Raw genomic sequence first — 10046 nt, 5'->3', positions numbered from 1 at the left:
AAAAATGTGTCATGTTTGCATTAGCTGTCTAATCCCACTATAGTATAATAAAAAGTTTTAGTACAGGTTTTGTCTTTCTTCCAAGAGAGAGATCTTTCTCTTTTTTTTTTCATAAGATGCCTAGATACTTAGTTTATGATAAGTCCTTATCTTTCAGCTATTGATGTTAATTAAGAAAGACAAAGTCAAGGATAAGTGATCTTTCATGAAGAACACATTAAGTTTAAGCAGTTATATCATCAACTCATGTCACTGACAAAGGTGTCAAGTTATGACAAAAAGGCTCGCTCACATTAGAGAGTGACCATATTATTTTAGAAAAGCAGAAATCTGACTTACAATGGATCCAAGTTTAAGTAGCTCTCCACTAGACTAATTACCTATGCAAGGTTATACTGATATTTTTTTAATGAATCCTCATTCATAAATCACAGTCCAGCTGTTTTTCACAGTAGGATGCTATATTACTGAAGAGCCATTACAAGGCTGGCACCTGCCCTCATCACTTTACATCTTACAAAGCCATTTTGATTACAGTTACTTTTGTTTATTTTTGAACTAGTTAACATGCAGAAATGATACGCAAATGACCAGAAAGGTCATCAGAATACTCAACTGAAGTACAGTTCTAGTCACATAATGTAGGTCAAGGAACTATATGTATGTAAAACTCTTTGCAAACACTCAGAAAACTTTGCTATAACCCAATAAGTAATCAGTAAAACAAAACAGGAAATTTAAACAGAAATTAGCCAAAGAGATCATCAATATAAGTTTTCGTATATTACCAATAATTAATAAATAGCTGGTTCATCTGACCATATTTTTATATCAACTTGAGGAGCATTCAATCTCAATTTTAAAGTTTTATTTACAATAAAAAACATAGATTTTTTTTTCTAATCTTTTCTCGCCTTTATGGTTTACATGGTGGAGAGAGGGATTTGGGAAATGTTCTGATCACTAAAAATCGTCTTTGTAGTTTATCACAATTGTTTTTCATGTACACACACAAAGAGCCAAAGTTATCACATTTAATATTAGAAAACTAAGCTGGCAATAAACTTCCTTTACATTTCTTGATTAGTTAGTTAAAAGATGCATCTCTAATTGATTCAGAACTTGGGAACATCAAATAGCTCTCTGGATTTGTGTCAGCTAGAAAAGACATGTAGGATTTCTTGCTTGGTGTGTAACATTGGACTAAAATCTAATGGACCTAAAAATCTAGAGCCTGGATCTAAATTTAGTTTATAAAACTGTATCTAGGCTGCAGGACATTTGAGATTCATTTTCCTAACCCAGGAAGATCAGAACAGACTATATCATAGAATCATAGAACGGTTTGGGTTGGAAGGGACCTTAAAGATCATCTAATTCCAACCCACTTGCCATGGGCAGGGACACCTCCCACTAGACCAGGTTGTCCAAAGCCCCATCCAGTCTGGTCTTGAACACCTCCAGGGATGGGACATCCACAACTTCTCTGTGCAACCTGTTCCACTGCCTCACCACCCTCATGGTAAAGAATTTCTTCTAATATCTAGGCTAAATCTACTCTCTTTCAGTTTAAAGCCATTTCTCCTTGTCCTATCACTACACTCCCTGGCAAATAGTCCCTCCCCAGCGTTTCTGTAGTCCCCATTTAGGTATTGGAAGTCTGCAAGATGGTCTCCCCAGAGCCTTCTCTTCAGGTTGAACAACTCCAGCTCTCCTAGCCTGTCTTCACAGGACAGGTTTTCCAGCCCTTTGATCATCTTTGTGGCCCTCTGGACTCGTTCTAACAGGTCCATGTCCTTGTGCTGGGGACCACCAGAGCTGAACACAGTACTCCAGGTGTGGTCTCACAAGGGCGGAGTAGAATCACCTCCTTTGACCTGCTGGCTATGCTTCTTTTGATGCAGTTAGCTTTCTGGGCTGCAAAAAAACATTGCCAGCTCATGCTGAGCTTCTCATCAACCAACACCCCCAGGTCCTTCTCCTCAGGGCTGCTCTCAATTCATTCTCTGTCCAGCCTGTGTTTATGCTTAATATCGCCCTGGCCCAGGTACAGAACCTTGCACTTGGCCTTGCTGAACTTCACGAGGTTCTCACAGGCCTATCTGTCAGACCTGTCCCGGCCCCTCTAGATGGCATGCCTTCCCTCCAGAGTGTTCACTGCACCACTCAGTTTGGTGTCATTGCCAGACTTGCTGAGGGTACACTCAATCACATAGTCCGTGTCACCAACAAAGATGCTAAACAGTACCGGTGCCAGTACTGACCCCTGAGCAACATCACTCCTTACTGATCTCCATTGACTGCAACCCTGTGATCATCCATCCAATTCCTTACCCACCAACTGGTCCATCCATCAAATCCACGTCTCTCCAATTTAGAGACAAGGATATCACGGTGGACAGTGTCAAAAGTTTTTCACAAGTCCAGGTAGATGATGTCAGTTGCTCTTCACCTCTCCACCCATGCTCTAACCCCATCACTGAAGGATGTCAGATTTGTCAGGCATGATCTGCCCTGGAGATGAAGTCATGTTGACTGTCACCAATCACCTCCTTATTTTTTTACATGCTTTAACACAGTTTCCAGGAGTATCTTCTCCATGATCTTGGCAGGCACAAAGGTGAGAATGACTGGCCTATAATTCTCCATGTCTTCCTTTTTTCCCTTTTCAAAATAGGGATTATGTTTCCCCCCTTCCAGTCAACGGGAACTTCACCAGACTGCCACAACTTCTCAAATATGATGCATAGTGCTTTAGCAATTATATCTGCTGGTTTCTTCAGGACCCATGGACATATCTCATCAGGTCCCATGCACCTTTATGTTCCTTAGCTGGTCTCAAACCTGATCTCCTACAGTGGGTGGTTCACCAATCTCACAGTCCCTGCCTTTGCCTTCTATGGTCTGGCTATGTGTCTAGAGGCATATGAATCCCTCTCTTACTCAACACCAAGGTTTCTTTCCAAGAAAGGTCACAGGAAGGAAGAAGATGCATACTTTGTGTTGACATGAGTCAAGATGCAGAATTCTGACAATACAGGACACCTACCCTACAGATACGTGTAACTAAACTGGCTGTAAAATTTTATGTTGTCTGAAAATAGCTCATATATTCAATTTTCTACCCATACATGACCTGATTTCATGTTATTTGTCTATAAATCATTGAAAATATACACATTTTGAGGGAATTCATATATAAAATGCAGTATGAATTCTAAAAAGAAAAATCGTACAGACCGTTTTCATAAATATGTAAACATTTTAAATTGCTTCATTTATACAATGGAATCATCTCAATCAGTAGAGTTTTGTTTAACTTCACAGTGAACAGGAAATTGCAGGAAGATTTTTTTATTATTATTATTTATTTATTTCATTTAATTTGTATAAAAACTAACTCTTTTGCCACTGTTATTTTCTTTCAGTTTAGAAGGAAAATATTTTGACCTACAATGCAGATCCTCTTGGTATTTTGTCAAATTTATTTTATGCCAGCAGCAGTCACTGATTTTAATTGAATGGAAACAACAGTTCTCATCTTCTGTGTCACACTGCTGGATTTTGTATCATTGAATTTCAAGCTGGTTTCACTGGGACCTGTCGGCTGTAGCTTCAGCCAACCTCTGAGTCTCCTTGCTACACTCCTTTCCAGAGCAGCATTGTTTGCCTTTTGTCTGCTCTCTGATTAAATTGACATCATTTTACCTTTGGTGACTCCTGTGTCATTTTCTGTTGACAGCATCCAGTAATGGTAACAGACCAGTGTCCTTGTGGAAGGGGCAGAAACCATTGATTGACTGGGTGTATTAATACAGACTCTTTAAAAGTCATACAGACGTGTCTTTGTGCTAACTGGCAGCTGAATGCAGGCTAGTGAGAGATGTTATTAACCACAGATAACAGTCAGAACCCTCTATTCACTAGCAATGTCACTTTGTACCGTTTGTGGAACAGTCCATAGTGAAATTTGCTCACACAATTCTTCCCTTACTTATCCTGGACTGAAGCTATTTAAAGCAGAAAATTGGAGACAGTGCTCTGATTAGACTGATGTTGGTTGGATACTTAAATAATTTCCAGAGAGCTAAACTACTTTTAATAAAACCCATCTGCACTTCACAGCTAAAATCTCTTCAGGACAACAAGATAGGCACTGCTGGCATGAGAGGTTAGATGTTTTCCATGGATAGGGAATTTGTAATTGACCTTTTAGAAATGAATGATTAAGAGTGGTTACAAGAAGTACTATATAAGTCTTAACCATAACTGTTGTGGTTTAACCCGGCCGGCAGCTAAACACCACACAGCCATTCGCTCACCCTCCCCCCTCCCTCTCTGGGAGGGGGGAGAGAAACGGGAAAGTGAAGCCGGTGAGTTGAGATAAAGACAGTTTATTAAGACAGGAATATAATAATAACAATAATAATAATAATAGTGATAATGATAATAGTATTAATAATAATAATGTGTAAGAAACAAGTGATGCACAATGCAATTGCTCACCACCCGCTGACCGATGACCAGCCTATCCCCGAGCAGCCGGCCCCCCACCCCGGCTAGCCACCCCTATATATTGTTTAGCATGATGTCAGATGGTATGGAATACCCCTTTGGCCAGTTTGGGTCAGCTGTCCTGGGTCTGTCCCCTCCCAGCTCCTGCTGCACCCCTAGCCTGCTCGCTGGCAGGACAGAGCGAGAAGCCGAAAAGTCCTTGGCCTGGTGTAAACACTGCTCTGCAACAATTAAAACATCAGCATGTTATCAGCGCTCTTCTCATCCTAATCCAAAACATAGCACCCTACCAGCTACTATGAGGAAAAATTAACTCTGTCCTAACTGGAACCAGGACAATAACACAAAAGGGAGGTATAATAATTATGTCAAATCCTGCCATTCTGATCATTTTAAACAGTATAGAGAAATATGAATACCAAAGCCTTAAAATTATGAGCTTTACAAAAAAACTACGTTTAAAAATAAAATGTCTGAGTAGTGCAGAATGGTCTTTGTGCAAGCTTATATGCTGAATGTGAAGTACCTATTCAACCCCACCTCTGTTCAGCAATACAGTGAAAGAAAGACTTAATAATAAATAAATAAATAAATAAATAAATAATATATTTATTTATTTTTGTGTTTTCAAGATTAACATGTAAATTTCAATTGGTGTTTTTAGATTTTTATTATTATTATTATTATTTGAGATTAAGAAATTTGGCAAGAATTAAAGTAGAAACTGCAGTGGGAATTTAGTCTTTCTGCTCAGTTGACATTATCACAATAACATGAACTAACTAATATAATCTGAATTTTCATCAGCATTCTGAAAACATAATCATCCTTGTATTTTCCTCAGAAATGAAGCATTTTATCCTGATTCTAAGTTATGCTGTGATACTTTCCTTATAAGAACAAATTAAAATGGTGATAATGGGTCAACATTTCAAATATAAAAGATATGCTGGCCTATAGGGTATGCTAGCTCATGCACAATGAGCTAGTAACTGGTTTACACACTGGAGCTCTCTCACATCCAGCCACCTTCAAGCACTACCAGGATAAATTCAGTCTGCCTGCTGAATTTAAACATTTAACACCCGTTTAAACGTTTCTGAATTATTGGGTGATGCTGTAGAAGTTGAAGGGAAGTGCAAATCTTCATTGATTCTTGTAATACCAGTAGAATCCACATATATATATGACCCACAAACATGTACTGCCATATGATTAAGCCAAAAAGTATGGCATGTTTAGTATTACTTTGAGGATAATTGAAATGACACCTGTTATGACAATACACATGTACTATTCCATAAACTCAGTAGAGTGATATTTACTTTACTGAGTGTTTTTCTTCACAATATTTATGATACACTGTGGAGCAGTGTTGCCTACTTAGGCTATTATTCACTACTTGTGTTTTTTTGTTGTTGTTGTTTTTCTTTTTGTTTTCAAAAAATAATTTCAGTTATGAAGAGCGATATTACTTTCTATTTCATTTTTAGATTTATTTATTTATTTATTTATTAGTAGCAGAGTTATCACAGGAGTAGGAAAAAAATCAAAATGGAAAGAATATTATGTCATTTGTATTCATATTCACCATAATAAATTTATCCCAGTTTTTATAGAACTTTCTGCACTTTAGCAGAAAAATATGTGGCAATATACATAAATACTGTATAAATGAATATAGACTGTTATTAAACTTGATATAACACTACTGCAGAAGAGTTGTTCAGTTGAGATGAAGCATCTCAACAGTATGCATCCATCTCAAAGGAGAATTTACTGGTGTGTATATTGCCTCTGTATATATGCCAAAAAGCAAGTTTTCAGAGCATTATTTTAAGTAAAGTAAATCATTAATCAGTCTTTGCATACTGTCCTTATTTTGGTGCTGTATTTGAAATACGCCATTAGATAAGTAAAAATATCCCTACAATAAGGATATTGCAACATTTGTGGATGTTTGGGTAACAGTTGAAATAGCATCTGGTTGCAATCATAACTGATATAGATGTGTCTAACTAGTTCCTGATGGATATTTTTCTTTGTATCTCCAACTCTGAGAGAACAGTGATGTCTATGACACTCAGAGGTTGCTTAATTAAACTCTAGTCCATCTGTGCAGAAGATTTAATATTTTCAAGAACAGAATGTTTTCAGTGTTTGCATCTCTTTGGCTTGCTAAGAGAGGCACATTATCCTGTGTCTCAAGAGCAGTTTGTAAGGAAATTTCCTTCAGAGTGTTTAATGGAAACAGGAGACAGCAACTGCTCACAGTATTTAAAGGTCGACTTTTTTTTTTTCTTTGTAAGAGGTAATGAAAATTTATAAGAGGTAGTGAAAAGTTTTGTTTGTTTGTTTATTTCTTTTTGTTTTTCCTTTCTCTGCTATTAAATATTCTATAGCTATGAAATGTGCATGCAGCGAAGCTACACTAGGGCCAGAGGGAAAAAAAAAAAAAGAAAAAAGAAAAAAGAAAAAAGGAAAAGCACCAGAAGTTGTTTGAAAGAAAGCATGTTGAGACAAAGAGGGAAAAACCAAACAAAACAAACAAACAGGCTTCCTCAGACAGAAAACATAGTATCAATATTCAGTGCTATCAATATGAGATGTTGTACTACAAAACATCTGCCTGAGCTTACTGTCTGCATAACTGAGTTCAACTCTTTTGGTGTCTCATTCAGCTGTACTTTCACCATCCTAGGTCAATTGGGTCATGCAGAGTACAGATATAACACTAGATAGCAATCTGAACATGAGCCAGAAGTGAGCCTTTGTATCCTGGAGGGCCAACCACATCCTGGGGTGCATCAAGAATGCATTGAGTTGGGGTATCCTGGGGTGCATTGGTAGCCAGTCAAGGGCGGTAATTGTCCTGCTGTGCGCTGGTGTGACCTCACCTTGAGTACTGTGTGCAGTTTTGGGCACCACAGTATAACAAAGATATAAAACCATTAGAGCATGTCTGAAGGAGGGCAACAAAGATGGTACGAAGTCTAGAGGGAAAGACGTATAAGGAGCACCTGAAGTCACTTGGATTGTTGAGCCTGGAGGAGACTGAGGGGAGGCCTCATGTGGTCTATAACTTTCTCACAAGGAGAAGCGGAGGGGCAGGAACTGATCTCTTCTCTCTGGGGACCAGCAATAGGTCCCAAGGGAATGGCTTGAAGCTGTGAGAGGGGAGGTTCAGGCTGGATATCAGGAAAAGCTATTTACCAAGAGCGTGCTCGGGCACTGGAACAGGCTCCCCAAGGAAGCAGTCACTGCTGGAGTTCAAGAAGCATTTGGACAATGATTTTTTTTTAATATATATATATATATATATATATATATATATATATGGAGTGGGGGGGAGTGGTCCTTTGGGACCCAGGAGTTGGACTTGATGATCCTTGTTGGTCTCTTCCAACTCAGATATTCTATGATTCTATGACTATGGTTTAGTGTCTTACAAATAAAAGTGAGAATTTCTTGGTTTCTGTTGAAACCACCTGCCAAGTATTTCTGTTTCAAAAATATTTTTCACCAAGTATATTTTAAATTCTTCCATTCATGAAGGAATAGTCAAATGTGAGGTGGTCTGTTTTTCTTACAGTCATATAGATTCATTATACATATATATATATGTTATGTTAGAGAAAAAGCAATTTTTCATGACAAAATTAGAACTAGTTGAAAAACATGAGAGCTGTTTTGGTGAAGAACTGATGGGACAGGAATCTTTCAAAGAGATACCAAAAATCTATTTTAACAATTCTAAGTATTATCTCAGAAAGGCACTGCTTGCCTGAATACTCATGTTTGTAATTTGTCATTTGGCAGTCATCACAACCGTGATTTTTTTGGAGGCCTATGAAGATTTCTTTCAGTTCACTAGCCTTTTCATCCTAATTTCTGTGTGCTCAGTGGCATTTCAAACCGTCTGTTGTTTAATATTGCAACTACTTTTGAGTTCCTCAGAAGCTGCAATTCTGCACAGCAGCTAGTATCATCAGTTGTCTGCCAACAGCTCTTGTAGTCTTGTGCAGTTGGCCACCTCCAACATAAGATTCAATAAAGGTAAGGAGGAAGTAATGGAAAAGAAAATTATTATTGTAAGACTGGGAGCTACAGCCATCAGCTTTGACGTTCTCTATTTTCCTGTGAATAGAAAGCCACACAGCTAATGAAAAACCAAAATTTACTAAGCAATATGCACAATAAGTTAGAAACTGAAAATTACATCCCTAATATTTAAATAGAATAATTAAAAATAAGTGGTTCTGGGAAAAAAAAAAAAGTTAAATATTCATAAGCAGTCCATAGGTTGAATAGTCTATGTCAATTCACAGCAACTAATTCAAACCTTTATATTTCATGAAGTTTTCTCCTCAGATTTTATGAAAGCTTATTCCAGTGAAATCTCACTAGTTTATCTGCGCTACATTTGACCAGGTTTTTAATACTCTCTGTAAAATCTTATAACAATTTTTTTCAGATATATTCTATTGAAGTAAATCAGTAGAACCTGTAGGAAGTGAAAACACAAACAAACAAACAAAGGTTCAGTTTGGTCCTCAGAATATTTTGAATTAATTAAATGACATCACGACATGACAAGGGGTAAGGCAGATGAGTCAAAAAGCAGCAGAGATAAAAAAGAAATTGAGGACCACAAAATCAGGCTTCCACTTCTTATGCGTATTCATAGAAATATAAACTGACACTTTATGAAAGTATTTCACTTTGTTTAGAAAGCACCCCAAAAGATAAACTATAGTCCAACAAGTAGATGTAATCACTGCTGACATATGTTTGTCTACCCTTCAGTTAAGGAGTTCTAAAGATTAAGATAATCGTGCTTGACAGGGGAGTTGGACTAGATGATGTTGAGAGATATATCCCAACCTCAACCATTCTGCTGTGATTCTGTGATTCCTAAATCCCTGAAATAATCCATTCCAGATTTAGATTTTTTATTTTATTTTATTTTATTTTATTTTATTTTATTTTATTTTATTTTATTTTATTTTATTTTATTTTATTTTATTTTATTTTATTTTATTTTATTTTTACCTAATATACAATTTTCCTTGATTCAATTAAACTTTATTACTTCTTGGTCTAAGCTGCTTGGAATAAAGAATAGAAAAACATTGTGTTCTCTCTTACAGATGCTTTTTATGCATATGAATCTGGTTTCTGTATTCACTCTTCAACCTTCCTTTTTATCTTTTTAAACTGCATATACTAATTTACTCATTTGATCCCATAGATCAAACAAGTGACATTTAATTATTCTCTTAAATATTTCTTGGCTATTCCCAGTTGTCCGAATATTTCTAGAAATATGGTGCCCAAAACTGCAAGTAGTATTCCTACTGAAATTTTAGCAGCTCTAAGAATAGAAGGATTTTTTTCACTTACCTTAAAGTCTATACCTTCTGGTTACATGTCCCCCTATTACGCTAGCATTTTCATGACCTTACCAATTTGATTAAGACTACTAAAATGGAGATACTTGATACCTTTGTTACTTCTCTGTTTACAATTCA

Source organism: Anser cygnoides, chromosome 1 (assembly GCF_040182565.1).
Source record: "Anser cygnoides isolate HZ-2024a breed goose chromosome 1, Taihu_goose_T2T_genome, whole genome shotgun sequence".
Taxonomy (NCBI): Eukaryota; Metazoa; Chordata; class Aves; order Anseriformes; family Anatidae; genus Anser; species Anser cygnoides.
Note: the sequence above shows the minus strand (reverse complement) of the source record.